Source organism: Nymphalis io, chromosome 12, assembly GCF_905147045.1.
Source record: "Nymphalis io chromosome 12, ilAglIoxx1.1, whole genome shotgun sequence".
In the NCBI taxonomy this organism is placed as follows: domain Eukaryota; kingdom Metazoa; phylum Arthropoda; class Insecta; order Lepidoptera; family Nymphalidae; genus Nymphalis; species Nymphalis io.
Genome location: NC_065899.1, coordinates 4,397,807 through 4,415,394, shown reverse-complemented (window position 1 = coordinate 4,415,394; position 17,588 = coordinate 4,397,807). Strand labels below are relative to the sequence as shown.

Here is a 17,588-nt window from a genome sequence, read left to right as displayed (position 1 = left end):
TTATCGCAATTAACCTTATTTCCCTTTCCATCGTATAAACCGTGACCAAATTTGGACCGGACTTGAGAGACATGCAATTAATTCATCGAAAAAACAGATATCCATAATTGAAGTGTAGGCGTAAATCGAGAAAACAGCTGGCTATTTATTGCTCGCATGACTTACTTGACATTTTATAGAAACCTGTTTATAAGTTATGCAATAGAAAACAGACACTTAATAATATGCAACGACTGCCGACTGCTTAGTACAATCACCTGCCAATCGATGTGAAATATGTCACATATTATCATTTTTACAAAGAATTTTATAGATTTATGTTAGAAGTGCGATTATTTTTTACTTTAATACTTGGGTGGGAAGTATATAAATATAATTATAATTAAATAAAACTATTTATTAAACATTATACGATTAAGTATTCATTGAAACGAGTTTCTAATATGGATATGTGCTTCTATTTAAAAAATAAAATATTATCATATAATATCAATTTAAATATAGTAATATGTGTATTTTATGTGTAAATATATGTAATTGCACTGTCAGTCGCGGCTTCGCCAGAGGAAAGGTAATGAAAATATATTAGTGGGCTTATCTCTTCTGAAAAAAGAATGGCAATTTGAACGGATTGCTTAAAATTGAAATTTCTTTAAGTCCTTTCTTAGAGCGCCCAGCTGAATTCGTAACAAATCTCCTTAAAATCTGTTCGTTGATCGTTAATAAATCACCTTTGCCTATTTAAGACACACACACTAAAACCTTTCAATTATGTATGCGTAAATTTTTATGGCTTGTTCCATATGCTATCATTACCTACTTTAAAATATAAAATAAAAATATTTCAAAACAGTTTCTATACTATGCTATTATTTTGTGGTTCCGACTAATAAACAGTCAGAATACTTGAGGGAGGCCAAAAAAACACGCTGTTTTTCCCTTAAAGGTACCGCGGGCGCCTTTCTTGATCGGTATGCGGCCTGACCACTCGCACAACTGGTTAGAACGTGAGAATGGAGCCCACAGCGTGCATTGCCCGATATACCCCCTGGGTGTTATGCTGAACTAATTTCACTCCGGCGAACTTAATAACAATAATCGTTCTATTCTGAAGTTAAGTTAATAAGAAAGGAAGTTTTAAATTTATTATTATTATTATTGTTTGTGTAAAAATTTAGAATAAGTAGTTAATATTGAAGTAAAACATATTTGAAAAGGTAAAATATGTTAGGTATGTTGCCTTTGAATGCTAAACGCTGTAATACACAACCACAAGAAAAGATATACATATATCCAATTTCCATATAAGTGATTACTATCCACAGTCAGTTGTGGCATTGTGTTATAAGTAGGCTATTTAACCCGTATTGAAACAATCGATTACATGAATTTTACTACATATTTTTTTAATTATATTTTCGAGAAGCGATAGAAACTAGCAAAGTTGGAAGCAATTTTAAATATTTCTTACTTGAGTTCTATTTTCATAAATAGACGTACATAAAATTATATTAAAACTATTTCAGAAATAATAAAATTTGTATTTCTCTACACGACGCACATTCTGAAATAATGCAAATCAAAAACAAGATACACATTAACTAAATCAATATGACAGAAATCCAAAATGAATACAGTGATGTACTAAACCAATTTATACATTAATTTCTACATACATCCAGATCTGTTTATCGTAAATTAAGCGGGCGATGATGAGTAGGTATTGAAAAACGAGTCTGCACTTGGCAAACCGCCTTGTTGTAAAACAGAGAAATATTAATTTAGAGAGGTCTGGTGCGGCTTGATACGAACTAAAAATAGCAATGTTTTCATAAACCCAATATGAGTTTACGCAGAGCTAGCATTCGCGGGAATGAGGTCAAACGAGTTGGCATACGTTCTCTCTGTCTTGGGGCGTTCTGTTGAAATACAGCAACATCAACAAATACATAGCTACCAGTTCAAAGAGTGACTCAGAGACAAAAGAAATGAAATAGTTAAACTGTCATAGTAATTTGTAGCTATTAGCGATAAATACTTTTATCGAAATATTTATAAATGTGTATACATTCAGGGCACCGATGATTGATTACGTGTTATTCAACATAACGTTCAATGAATAAATAATAGACATAGCCGATTTTTACAGCGTATCATACAAGTTATATAGTGGAATAAAATGAGTAGGCTATGCAATTTGTTATAAAATGGGATATTTTTTAATTTAAATATTGGAATGTCTTTAAATTATTTCAACTCTACAACGCATATTACATATACAGTTACACAACAGTTATCATTCACAAGTCAAAAATTCATACTTATATATATATATATATATATATTTATTTATTTATTTATTTATTTATTAGGGAAACATACAGCATATCGTATATTACAACTTAATATAATAATCATATTTTAACACTTATGCCAGTTAAGTTTCCACTACTGTTTTAACAGGGAAGTGGACTAATTTTGATGTTACATAAAATATAACTATTTATGACAAAGTAAAATTTTAACGTAAATATGGTTATGGTTAATTACTAATAAGTATTTTTCACAAGATTATAAAATTTACTTAAACTATTTTTAAACAGATCAATGTGGTTGTATTTTCTATTATGACTATTACAAGATCTTAGAATAAAAGAATTTTTGAAATAATTAGTTTTATAAATGGGTATTGAAAAAGTATCCTGAGAGCGAGCGTTAAAACGAGGACACTTAAATAAAATCTCACTGAGCAGATATGGAGAATCAATTAAATTATTTAATATTTTGTAAAGAAACATTTGGTCTCTTTGTTCTCTACGTTCTTCAAGTGGCATAAAAACAGAGTCAGGAAAAGTAAATTTGTATCGCAACCTCCTGATAAATTTGTTTTGTATATTTTCAATTAAGTTGACATATTTTGCATATTGTGGATTCCAAACAGTTGACGCATACTCTAAATGTGATCTAACGAAAGCATTGTACAAAATTACAAAGGTATGAATATTTTTAAAGTCTGCCCCTTGCCGAAAGATAAATCCAAGCATTTTATACGACTTCATCACTATTTCCTCAATATGCTTATCGAATATAAGTTTGTTGTCTAGTTGTACCCCAAGGTCTCTCACCTCCGTTACCCTTTTTAATTTAGTATTAAATATGGAATAGTCAAAAATTATTTGTTCTTTTTTTCTCGAAAATGTAATTACACAGCACTTGTCAACATTAAGCTGCAAATTATTAGCAATGCAATATTGTCCTAATTTATTTAAATCCTCTTGTAAATGAAAACAGTCTTGATTATTTTTTATTATCTTAAAAATTTTAGTGTCATCAGCGTATAATAAAACTTGAGAATTTTTGAAACAATTAGTTACGTCATTAATAAAAATGTTAAAAAGTAAAGGGCCAAGGTGAGAACCTTGTGGTACACCCGATGTTACAGGAATAAAACTAGACGTATATCCTTTAATAGCAACGGCTTGAGATCTTTCGCGGAGATAAGATGTAAGCCAACGTAGAAGGTCACCATGTATACCGATGTTGTTAAGTTTTTGTAATAACAAATTGTGCGATATCTTATCAAATGCTTTCGAGTAATCAGTGTATACGACATCTACCTGGAAACCAACTTCCATAGCACTCAATACTGTATGCAAGAACTCACACAGATTGGACTCAGTGGATCGCTTATTAATAAAACCATGTTGGTTACAGGTAAGTAGAGGCCTTAATAATGGAAATATCGTATCATAGACAATCTTTTCAAAAAGTTTTGGAATAACTGACAATTTAGAAATACCGCGATAGTTTTTTATATGGTTTTTATTTCCAGACTTATAAATCGGCGTAATTAAAGATTTTTTCCAAATAGTTGGTAATAATCCGTTGTCCAATGATTTTTTGAAAAGCATTGTTAAAGGCACACATAACACTTTACTGCAGTTTTTTAGGAAAATGGGATGTATTCCATCTGGACCATAACCCTTGGATGTATCTATGTTCGATAAATATCGTTCTACTTTTTTGTCAACAATCTCGATAGAGCTGATGATAGTCTGATTTGCGCTAGTAGAATAGTGATCCATTGTTTGATTTCCACTATTATCCTCAAAAACTGAATGAAAATAAGAATTAAACATATTTGCTATATCGTGTCCACTGTATCCAACTTGAGAGTTAAAATACATTACATTAGGTACAGATGTATGACCTTTTTTAGTCTTTATATAGGACCAAAACTGTTTTGAGCTAAAACGAATATTATTCTCTGCTCGTTCCAGAAACTCATTATAACACGTTCCTTCTAAGTTTTTTGATTGTAGTCGTAATTCAGAGAACTTGTTATAATCGTTTTGTTGGCCATAAATTTTCCATTTTTTGTGGAATTTTAATTTTTTATTAATTAATTTTATCAAGGGTCGCGTAAACCAGCGTGGATATTTATTGATCTCATTTATACACTTAGACGGGACAAATGTCTCTATAATGTGATTTACGATAAGATAGAACGTATCAACTGCCTGACTAATATCTTTGTTTTTAAATTCGTGTTGCCAGTTAACTTTAGCTAATTCAAAATTAATTTTATCATAATCAGCGCTGTGAAAGCGACGTACAACACGAATAGCTGGATTTAAATTTCGCTCAATGGTATTCATATCAACTTTAATACAAAGGGAAGGATGATGATCATCTTCAGGTTCTGATAAAGGGTCCACACGAGATATGTTACAATTCAGATTGGAAAGTACTAAGTCTAAGAGCCTGTTATTTAAGTTAAGAATATAATTTAATTGTTGTAATCCAGTAAAATTCATAAAAACAAATATTTGATGTACAAGGAGACATTCCGAGGGATTTAAAATATAAATTGAATTATTATTATTTAATGACCAAACAGCATCTCGTATATTAAAATCACCTGTAATAATTATATCATCTTGTGAATTTTCTATAATCAAATCAGATATAAATTCAAAAAAATTAAGCTGTGAATCCGTTTGAGAATTATTCTGTGGAAAGTAACAACAAAAAAGATGCAGAATTTTCCTAATAATACCGCGTTTAGTTATAATTTTTATATAAGTGACTTCAGCACTAGGAAAATTAGGCAACTGAACATTTCTCACATCAACATCAATTTCGCGACGGACCGCTATCAGAGTACCACCTCCCTTTGTCATTTCTAACTGCTCGTAATCACGGTCGTTACGATAAACATTATATCGAGCATCAAATAATTCACTGTCAAAGATTCCAGGTAAAAGCCAAGTTTCTGTTAGGCAAATAATGTCATAATCGCAATTAAGCACGTTTTTATAAAATTGATTAGTTTTAGTCCGTAAACCTCGGACGTTTTGATAAAAAATATTTAAGAACATGTTGAATACTTAAAACACAAATAATAATTGTATATATTACATATCTGTAATAAAAATTCCTTCATAGTTTCTATTTCTAATAAGTCATAAATAAATGATTCCCGCAATGAACGCTGCTCAGATAAAACGAATAAAATCATAAAAGAATATACAACACTAACAATAAAATAATAACTAAAAAAGTCATGAAAATGGACATTAACTAAAAAAGTAAATTCATGAAAAAATACTAACAAAATAAAATTAGACACTTGAAACTTATGTTTTAAATAAAACAATTTCGCACTTATACGATTTTTTTTAAACAATCTTCAGAAGTGATGTGCAGGACAGGCGAGCTTTCTGTGCGTCTAACCATAATCGTGCAGTTACGTACCCAACAAAACAAATAACCCTTTTCCTTTGACTTACGCTTTGCCTCATTGAATAAACTTTTATTGCGAGTAGAAAGGTGATCATTAACGTAAATTTGATTTTGCATTCCTGAAAATCCTATGTCGCAAGCTCTTATAGTTTTTAATTTTCGAAGCAATGACAAAAAATCGTCTTTTTTGTAACGAGCTTGCATTTTTAAAATAATTGGTTTAGGCCTGATGTCATTGGAATCATTCTTAGTCGCTACTCTTGTGATAAAGTCTATGTCAGTAACCGGGTTCAAAGGGAAATTGCACTTATCAGCGAGCACTTTTATTATCTGTATAAGGTTTTCGCCTTTCTTTTGGGGAACTCCACTAATTTGGATATTTGAACGTCGAACCCATTGTTCACTCTTGTAATGGCTATCTTTTAAATCTTTCATAGAATTCTTTAGCTCATTTAACTCCAATTCGATGTTATGTATTTTTGTAACTTCCTTGTCAAAATTATTAACTTGATCCATGACCATATCAATTGATGATTCAACGAGCTTAATTTTTTTTGTCCATTCGTTTACAGTTTCGGTAACTTTTTTAAACTCATTAGTTATAAAACTTTTAAATGATTCAATAGATGAATTTAAATGAGTGAAACGTTCATCAAAGTGGTCTATTATAGATTTAGTATTCAAGGTCGAATAGGGCTGTGCAAGATCTAAATTGGTTTCGTTGGCGACATTAGGTGTAATGGGACTTATATTATTATTTTTTTTGGTCTGTTTACAACTTGGACATTTCCATTTAGCTTTATTCATCGGTAGAATCTTTTTAAAATCTGCAAGCGAAATTCCCACGCAGCCATGATGATATATATTTAAGCAAGCAGTACATTTAATAGATTCTTCAACTTTCAATAAGCATAAGCAATGTTTACACTCCATTCTATTCACTTTTAAATAAATGTAGGTAAGCTTTAATGAGTTAACACAGCGTATTCAATTTACCTTGCTCTTCGATAATAGCTCGCGCCCAAAAAGTCGTAAGCGCCGCGTATATCGCGTACTTACGCGTTCTCTTCAAATAGTATGCACTTCAATGTAATTACTGTGATTGTTTTAGTATTTTAAATATTTTTATTATACTGTGTCTTTGTATATTATTAAAAACAAGCACAAATATACTTTAATACTTATTAAACAACATGAAATAAAAAGTCACTTCCAATAACACTTTTATAAGGAATTAGGGATTATTTTGTATAGCACAAACGATACAGCACCGTACGTCAACTCAACATTAGTATATACTAGAAATAATGTCAAAAACACCACGACATTAAATCGAATGTAAATATTTGTTATATATAAGGGTCGAACCTGTTTAAATATTCTGTAGCAAACAAATTTGACACTAAGCTGTACTAAATCTCGACGTAAACTGAACTATATATATATATATATATATATATATATATATATATATATATATATATATATATATATATAGCATAATGACGTTTACTATAAAAGTGATTACGTCCCATAATTATACCGAACATATGTCACACATGAATTTTATAGCTAGCTGGCTGGTGACTAGGTGATCATGAATTGAAATAAAGTCGCTTAACAGGATCTATGATTATTGTAATGAATCAATATTGTAATGGAAAAATCGACATATATTGTAATATTCAAACAGTTGATAACTAAACAAAATATTATTTATTTATTAACAACGAATTTAATTTAATTTAAAAAAGCCGAGATGGCCCTGTGGTAAGAACACGTGAATCTTAACCGATGATCGTGGGTTCAAACCCGGGCAAGTACCACTGAATTTTCATGTGCTTAATTTGTGATTATAATTTATCTCGTGCTTTACGGTGAAGGAAAACATCATGAGGAAACCTGCATGTGTCTAATTTCACTGAAGTTTTGCCACATGTGAATTCTACCAACCCGCATTGGAGCAGCGTGGTGGAATAAGCTCCAAACCTTCTCCTCAAAAAGAGGAGAGGAGGCCTTTAGCCCAGCAGTGGGACATTCACAGGCTGTTACGGTATTAACAACAAAATATTAAAGTTATTTATTCTTGACACCCATATGCCTTGTCAGCTTGTTTGAGTGCTGCTTGAACTAACAAACATAAACTCTAAACAAACTAACATATATAATTAAAACACACGTACCTCAAACCTAATAAAAACAAAAAAAAAGCAAAGTAAAACAAAATAATGTACAGATGCTTTATTTCGCTAAATAAAGCAAAACAAAGCTATTTTAATATTATACGCTTACAGATATACTTACAATATTAAATATTATTTAATATTATTGTCATCCTTACTACCCTGTTCTATCTACGATTAAGGAAAATCAAGCAGGCCTTGAATGTGTTAATGAGTAATAAAGAGTCGTTTATAAATATAGCCAACATAATTCTTCAATGTTTTTATGAAGTCTTATCTTATTGGGCATTGACAGACACAAAAAATATTTTAAGCAGCTTAGTAATATAAATAATAAACATTATTTGACGGTTAATTCTTAAATGAAACGCAACTAAATAATTTAAGAATTGTTTCGCTTTAAATATACCATTATATAGTTTTAATCTATGTATGTGTGTAGGGGCATTAGTAGCTATAGAATGTAATCAGATCAAGGTAGAAGAAATCCTAACAACGTAAGAACATAACTCTAGGTGAGTTGAATATAAATTATTTGCGTCAATCGGATATTATCATTCAATTCAGTCTGAGTCAAGTGCTAAACTTCATATTAAAATTGCAAATTTTCGACAATAAACTGACAAAATGATTTAAGAGATGGTGAATAAAGAGATGGTTATCTAACTGGTTATTTTTTAAAACGGTTATCTAATGAGATTGTAAATGTAAATGTAAGAAAATGTTGACACTTATACTGAATACATATGTAAGTAAATAACAAAAAAAAACCATGAACTTGAATGGTGTATTAAAAAATCTCTACATGTATCACAGGACTAATAAAGGTCGTTGCTAACCCACGCGAGCTCTATTCCCATGGCCGTCGGAAACAATAACAGATTTGCGAGTCTCGAGCGCATAAAGTGGAGAACAATCGGTCGAGTGGAAACCAGAGAACGATATAAATCAAACTAAGCATTGCGTGCACCGGCCGGCCATAGATCCTCGAGTTTCGTTTCTGCACGCCTTCCCGTCGCGCCGATTCTAATTACCAAGTACTTTCGCCAACCAACCGCTTGACGCCATCTTGCTATTTATACTGCAAAATGGCGGCGCTTACAGCAAGTGTTCCTTTTAGTTATTTTAAGAAATTAAAGTCGATGCATAGGAACTCTAAAATAAGTTAGTAAACTTTGACAAAGCGTTCAAATAAGTTAAATTTTAGTTGATTATTAGTATCGAACAAGGCCTCGCTGAATTTACATTGAATAGGAAGCCGTTAAGTTGCGATGTAAAGCAAGCTGAGCGGCAATGAAGGTCACCTTGGCCAACCGACCGTAGTATTTATCTTTATATCAAACCGACGTAAGTACGTAACTAACTAATAAATTTGTTGACTTTTGAAAATATATTTATTATATATATATATATATATATATATATATATATATATATAATCTATTATTAATTAAAAAGAACTGGTACATACAATAAGTGTTAATACATAACAAAACGTAAACTTGAAAGATTTATTTGAACTTGCCTTATTGCAGCCAAAATGTTGATAAAATTGTTAAATCAATATGTATTGTAATCTTCCGTCTATCTGATGTAACTAATGATAACAATCGCACAGCATATTATGACAATTGTATGCTTATAAAATTAAACTTATCAATGGCAAGTAGGTCAAACTAAGTAATTATAAAACAGTTGGAGTGTTTATTATCATATGTACAGTATTATTGTTTCCTTCAAATGTTGTTGTTATAACGATTTGTTATGACGTACTAGAAAATAAGGTATGTATACGAACATAAATATATAATGGTCAACGTCTCTTCGGTTTCCTGCTGTGGAGTTGGCAATTCGGTACAGGAAACCAAATTCAAAGACAATTTCTATGCAGAACTTGCAAAGGCGATCGTTTAGTATTCAGAGAGTTTTGCGGGCCAATGGCGGGTGACTATCAGCACCGTCCAGCGCCTCTTACATATGTATGAGCAAGTACTTGAACACAACACACGTTATTTAGCCGTGACACACATCCACACCAAAGATTCAATTAATTTTCTCTTCCACGTATTCGTATAATATTAAATTTAACTAAATCCAATTGAATCTTTATTAATATTATAAACAAAAAAAAACGAATATCGAGTCATAACTACTAATTGTTTTATATTACAATAGTAGAAAAATGGAATAAGAAGTAATGTTCTCAGAATTAATTTGATATCATTGTCATTTTCTTGAAGAACAATGTGAATTGTGGATTTGAATTGTGGAGCCCTGTGTGAGTTAAACTTATAAACAAATGCATCATATAATATTCAATTATATATTACGTAAAAAACATAAAAATTAGTCCAGTTTTTTAATAAATGAAATGAACGTAAAAATAAAAACATTTTGATCTGAAGCCAACAAGCTTTTGAAATCTGAAAAACAACAAACGTTATATTGTACGTGTCGTTTTCACACCTTTATATCTTAACATATGTTGCCTAATGATCCTTGTTATAAAATCGATAAAACTGTATATATACTGGTTATTATTAACGTTGGCATATTTGAAGGAAATAATTGAATAAGTGGAAGCAAAACCTTAAATTAATAAGATAGCGGTATCAAATTCTACAAGATGCGATCGACCAAATGGAATTAACAAAAAACGTAAATGCGAATTGCAATGCACAATAGAAAGAAACGAGAATGAAGCATGCGGAGTGGTGGTGCGCGACGTGGGAAAGCGAATGGCGGCATTGGCGGCCATCTTGGTATGGGTTCGTTCGGAAAACATCACGTGTCCACGCGTCCGCCTGGTAACAGAGTACAAACGCTAAACGGAGCGGAACAATTCATGCGCGCCACGTGCTTTTTTTGTTTGTGCAACATTCCTCTCACTCGCATGCTATTGATTGGCGCCCACCCTTTTGGCTAAAGATAAATTAGAGTGTTACTCTATAATTATATTTTCTTTTTATTATTTACACTGTAATGTCTATCATATACGCGTGTAGCATTTCTCACATTAATCGGAAAACTGTTCCAAAAAAAATATAACTATAAAAAATAGGAGAAGATTTGGTTAGTATAATGTATATAAAGATTAGAAAACATAAACTTAGATCAAATACAAGTAATTATGAATTCGTAGCGTGTATATTAACATTTTTCGTGACAATCGTTTCCTCGGCGACCCATCACGCCATGCGTGACTCAGTATTATACCGTTTTGTTATTATTACGATAAAGCGCTATTGCCAGCTCTCCCATAAGGCCACATTTTTTTGTGTCTCACTTAGTCCTGTTCACATTCAACACAAAATGATCTTCTCGTGATTGTGGAATTACATAAATCTATTTTTAGTCATTAGACCAAATAAACTTAATTAAAATAAAGATTACAGACTCTAAATGTATTAACATGATTATTACTCATAAGATTTTGTTTAATAATGATTAGTCATTTTTTTTATATTGTATTATGTTATATGTTATAATATTTAGTATTGTTATACGTATGTATTTTATATAGTAAGTATGTTGTATACACTATATAATTATCATATAAAAGAAACGAATACTTTGCTATTTAAATTTTTAAATTAAGAACGATTATTATTAATATCATTAATCGAATTAACTTTATACTTACTACTTGACTCCAATAACGTTTGTGATTTGAATGGTATCAAAATAAAAACAAGATACCTGACGACCACTCGTTGTGGTCGCGCAATTTGTGAAATTTTATGTAAAAAACATGCAAAAAAATTAGGCAGGTAATAAAAAAATAACGGAAAACGAATCTTGAGAGACGGAAATAGATAGATTTAATTGTGAGTTGTAAGAGGGAGATAGTTGTGAGCGCCATCTTGCTTGCTGCAACTCTTTAGTCACGCGCGGTAGAGCAGCGTTTCTATTTTTTGTGCGCTCTTGTTTGACCTCGTTGGTTTATCGTTATCAAACGACTCTAATAATAAATGGATTTCGCTTGTCGTGGATCGAGAGGCAAGCAGCGCAAGCTTCGCAATAACATTGATAACCTTCAAGCGAGGATCATCTAATTTATTTGCCTGTTAAACATAAATGACGGTTCTGCGATTACATGGTCATGATAGACGAAATCTGTCTCGTTTATGACTTCATTAAAAAAAAACCGAATTTATTAATCAATATAAAAAATAGTATTAAATTAAAATCGTATTTAGGATTGAACAATTTCTTTTCTTTATCCCTTTAAAACAGCCTCCATCTAAACTTCCTGCTTCAATGAAGCTTATAAATCGCAAAACTTGAAGTCAATTAACAAGCCAATAGTTTTGAACTCATGACAGCTGTAAATGAGCACAATTGGCTGCAAACAACTGCATTAATAAAGTACTATTAACAGTTATAATATTCTATAAATTTATTTAGGAAATTGTTCTAGTATCTCAACTAATATTAAGTATGTTACATTTTATTCTTCGCAATTTATAAAAGGCCCATTTAAAAATAGCGTATTTACAACTATAAATACTTTATACGTAGATGTGAAGTGTTCTTTTCTATAATTGTTTAAATTAAATTTCCAGAGCCGTTTAGAATTATCATGAAACTATCTTGTAGACAAGTCAAGGTCAACGCTAACACGAGCCGACAAAAACAAACGCTTGTGATCACGTTTAATCGGTCGTGACTTATTGTTAGTTGTTCTTTGTTGGAACAATTTAAAATTATACAAAACGTAAGTTATCGCGTTTGCGTTTCAATATCTAATCGCTTATTGTGTAAGTAATTAACTTACCTTAGACATGGTGGATTGTTTTGTATAAACTTTTATTGATAATTTATAACTAGACACATCCATGAGATGAGTTTGTATTCGATATTTATTAAAGAATAATCTCGATGTTTTCTATATATATATAAAAGGTAAATACCACTCATCACGAAATCTACTAAACTATCTGCCCGATTGATCATACGCAAATCCTATCCAAAATACATTTTTCTTCTTATCTATCCGTGCTAAGCCGGCACGATTAACTAGTTAATCATATAATCCAAAATATTTAAACTAACCGTATTTGTATTATAGTCTGCCTACAAACTTACAAACTACTATTACGAATATAGGAAACTAAAACTTTGAAAGTTATAACAAACTTAGTAATTTCGAAAACAAAACTTCAAGCAATGAATAAGAAGGCACTATAAATTAACTCGAGTAATGTAATACAAAGTTTATTCGCAGCCAGACAGCAATTACGACGGGAACTTTAAGCGGTATTCACGAACACCAAAGAGGAGGCGAGGCGCACCGTACCCTATTTCGGCTCCCATCTCTAACGCCTTCTAAAGGTTCGAGCTCGCAGCGGGGGGTAAAATTGACAAAGTTTCACCACCCTCGATTCTATCCGATTATTTCGACATCTTTAGAGCTGCTTAACTTTCTTTGACAGATTAAACTAAAGATTTTTTAGAGCATAAGTGATTAAATTGGTTTTCATAAAACTCTTTTTATATATAAATATGTTTATAGATTTTTATATACTGTGTAAATTCCATAAATACTTTTGCTATATTGTCGGCAAGCGTTTAATAGAAGTTGGATGGAGAATGGATCTCCAAATAAACACATTATACTAGAATGGAGAAGATCTCGTGAAGGAAAGTTTGAAGTCGGCTAGTTGCATTAAATTCTGAAGCTCAAAACTTTAGCAGAAACTTAGCATCTTCAAAACTGTAATATCTGGGAACTGATAATCTAGATAAAACTTTGCTTGTATGAAAATTTAGTACCTACTCATTATATTTTAAATAGTTTTACTTTAAATTATACAATCTTGCTAAACTTTGTTGTTTTTAAGCTAAATGTTTCCATAAAATAAACTATAAATATAAGTCTACCAGTTGTGTTTGTTCTAAATTAGGACAAAACTATATTTAACAACCAACGATGCTATGAAAGTCATCCAAACAAGTTTTAAGTATCGATTTGCAAAATTTAAAATAAAGTAAAAATATTTCGGTACATTCATAGAAAAATAACTCGCTTTCTATATAATTATCTTGTACTTGAAAACTTTATTTTTGTAGAGGAGTATTACAACAGAAAAGTTGTCGGATTTTATGTGCTTATCAACATTATGTTACATATAAATTAATACTATTCAGTTAAAGGCAATCTATTACTTAACTTAGTAAGTTAAGCTACCCTTATCCAAGTTAGTTTAGTAGGAGTAAAGAGCAGATTGGAATCGCTTCGACACAAAATCCATTAATACTAGAAGCCATCTAGGCTGATTGATTAATAATTCAAGTTTAGTAAATTGAACCTGTATTTTAATTAAGTCAAGAAAAAAATATATAATAAGATAATAAAACAGAACTAAATTATTATGAAATGAAATACATATGTATAAATTTTGTCTAGTTCTAATTTCAACTTAAGTTGTTTAGTATTCAACGTATATGTCAAGCTAGGAGTCTAAGCGTAAAACAATAACTGTAAATTAGCCTCAAAACTCATTAAAAGCCAGCAGGGGAGTTGAGGAGCGTCGGCATGGTAAATCGTGTTGTACGCATCTAACTTTAATTGGTCTCGTTGAATCGGCATTACTGTATTCGATTGGCATGCAAATGTAATTAAAAATACGTAAACCATTCAAAGTAAATCTATACTTAACGAAATGCAATGTTGAAAAAGTAATAAAAACATTTTTAGTAAACAATTTTTAGAAGAGTTTGAGAAAAATAAATAACATCTAAGGTTATAAAGCATTCGAATTTTAATAACAATAAATCATTATTAATTGTTTGATATAACATTTGACCAAATTACACTAGTAAAGGTCAATCTGAACGTTTGCTAAGAAGGGAAACCATCAATCAACATTTAGTTGATACAGCCACTTGGTACACGATTACCGCAAATTGACGTTGGCGCATTTCCAATTCTATTAAAGTAACTACCACAGACACTCCCGTGGAATGAATAAGAATAGGAATAGCGCAATTTTTTAATGACTTTTCTTTCTTTCCTTTCATGTTGGTAAGTTAGTTTTATCGTCAAAAGATTACTTTTATCTTTTTAAATTTAGCAACATTAATTAGTTTTGTATATATATATATATATATATACAAAACTGTATTAAATATGTCTACGTATACATTATATTTATTTTGTTCTATAGTTTTATCATCTTACTACGAATTTACACTTTAAATTTTTATAAGCTAATATAAACATTTACATTAAACACTCATAAATTTTGTTGCCCTTGAGATTGCGGCGTACACATTATCTTGATTGGACCGAAGCCAACTTATTTGTATAGGCACTTTGATTTCCTTATTAAAATTTTGTGAATTTATAATTGTTTGTGTTATGTATTAAAATTAAAAGAAAGAAAGACATTACCTAATATTTACTAAATACATAATTAAAACAAGAAAATTAATCCTATTTAAAAACTTTGTAACTTAAACCATTTAAAAGTTAGTTCTAATTTAAGATTAACTTTCAATAATGAAACACAATTTAATATTTCAACGAATAATACATTTATTTGTGAAAAATACTTTAAACTATAGGCAAAACATCCTACAAATGAATGTCATAATTTTTATTGCAATTGAAGCTTTGTTATCCCGATGGCGTAATTTACTTAACAGTTTATCGTTTTATGACTTCAGTATAATATATACTGAATTGCTCAACTCATTGTTTTTCATAAAAAAATTGACAAATGGCATCCATTATAGTTGTCACGTCTGGCGCTCCGCCACGGTCGACAGTCTCGCCTTGACCAAGTTCGACATACGAGATGTCCGGTTCGTCCGCGATTACACACCGTATACGCATGCGAATTGCCAAATTATAAACATACTATTATGATTTTAGTATCTCGAACTTTGAAATAACGCTAATATGTATACATTCGCGAAACAAAATCCGAAAACATTTATGATATTGTTTATTTAAACGAGGTGTTTTAATGAAAAACATTTTGTTTTTGTTGCATTCTGCTTTTTCATTGTAATGGAAATTCTGAGCCGTCAATCGCGAGAGCTTATAAATAAGAAGTTTTGAACCATTGAAGACATCACATCTGTTCCCTTTCCCACATTTAATATACCATTCTTGTATATGAAACAGGTAATATTGCAGCGATGCTACCATTTTTTTAAATTATTTTTCCGAATAACTTAGTACTTTAAATGTTGTGATTAAGATGGGTATGAACAAAGCAGTTATTAATTCGCTCACACGGTATTATACCGAATTTAATTGAAATTAATTATTTTTAGCTAAATGATAGAGCTTAGAACTTTATTAATATATTAACTTTTCTGCGTTGTGATTTTTTTAAATATGATGATGTCCTTTTTGGACAAGAAAGCTATCTTCAAGGAAGACTAGCTAGGGACATCATAGTGCAGAAGTGTTGTACATACACAAACGTGCTCTCTTTTACCTCACTTATAAACCAATGTGACGGAACTTCTTAACTTAGTTACTTTTTACTTGACATATAAAATCTCTATTTTTATTTGAATTAGGCCTCAACGAATGCTATAATAAATTTTGCAGTTTTACTTTATTTATGTAAAAATAATTTATTTAATATATTTAGTATGGCAAATTCTTAACTAGAATATTTTATCTCTGACCTAATTTTAAAAAGTATTATGTATATAAATGATAAGTCGTGTATAGAATGATAAACTTAGGCTGATAAGACTGTAATCATTGTTATATCACGAAAAACGCAGTAAGGATATATTCTGTATACCTACATAAATATGCTTGTATATAAGATTCTTCGAAATTTGTATTAAATGTTTTACTTTATAAAACTTTAATATGTTATAATGTATCTTAAATAATCTCATCTAAACATTTATCGTATGTTTACAGATTTAAAAAAAAGCCAAGCGTATGTGTAATTTTTTGTCGTTTACTACAAATTAAATAGAATTCAAATAAAATAATATTCAGTGCCAACATTATAATGGACCAATGAATTTTATTACACCGAACAACATCCTGGTTATATCTATTTCACTTTATTTTCCTCATTATTGGTACCATTTATTGGCGTCAAAATTGCCAACAACCTTATAAATATAATCTTCTTACAATTAATTTTATAATAACACAGATTTTATTCATGACGCAATTGAGGAAATATGTTAAATACAAAAGGAAACATAGAGAACGAGTAATACATTTAGACAGATTAAAACCAAGACGAGAGAAAGTCAACATTCTTTGAACAAGCTTAGTATCATAAATCCACAGATTATACGCAGTCACGTAAAGTTGGCACAGATAATAGCGCAAACAGTAATCAGGTCAGCGACTTCGCATTACGTATAAAACGAGCCTCATGGGAAATTAATTCTCAACGCGCAGCTTGTACCGTGGATGTGGATGACCTCGCTGTAAATACCAGGTTGTGCTCCTGCTATAAATCACAAAGATCGAGTGTGTAATGAACGCAATTATAGATTGAGGTATTAACTTTACAAAGTTACATGACTTTGTGTATAGCAGTAATAATATACTCAAAACCTTTCTCTAGCGCGTTAGTAGAATACATATAAAAATTGGCCAAAACATTGTGAAACATATTATATTATTGAATGCATCCATTATTTAGTACATAAATAATTTCAGAA

At 30.6% G+C, this 17,588-nt stretch overlaps 1 protein-coding gene across 2 annotated transcripts in view; it reads right to left on the bottom strand.

Annotated features, from left to right (window-relative positions):
• The window catches only part of LOC126772302 (lysine-specific demethylase 3B-like), a 137,852-nt gene that overhangs the window by 38,052 nt on the left and 82,212 nt on the right, over positions 1–17,588 (bottom strand). The window lies entirely within an intron of this gene.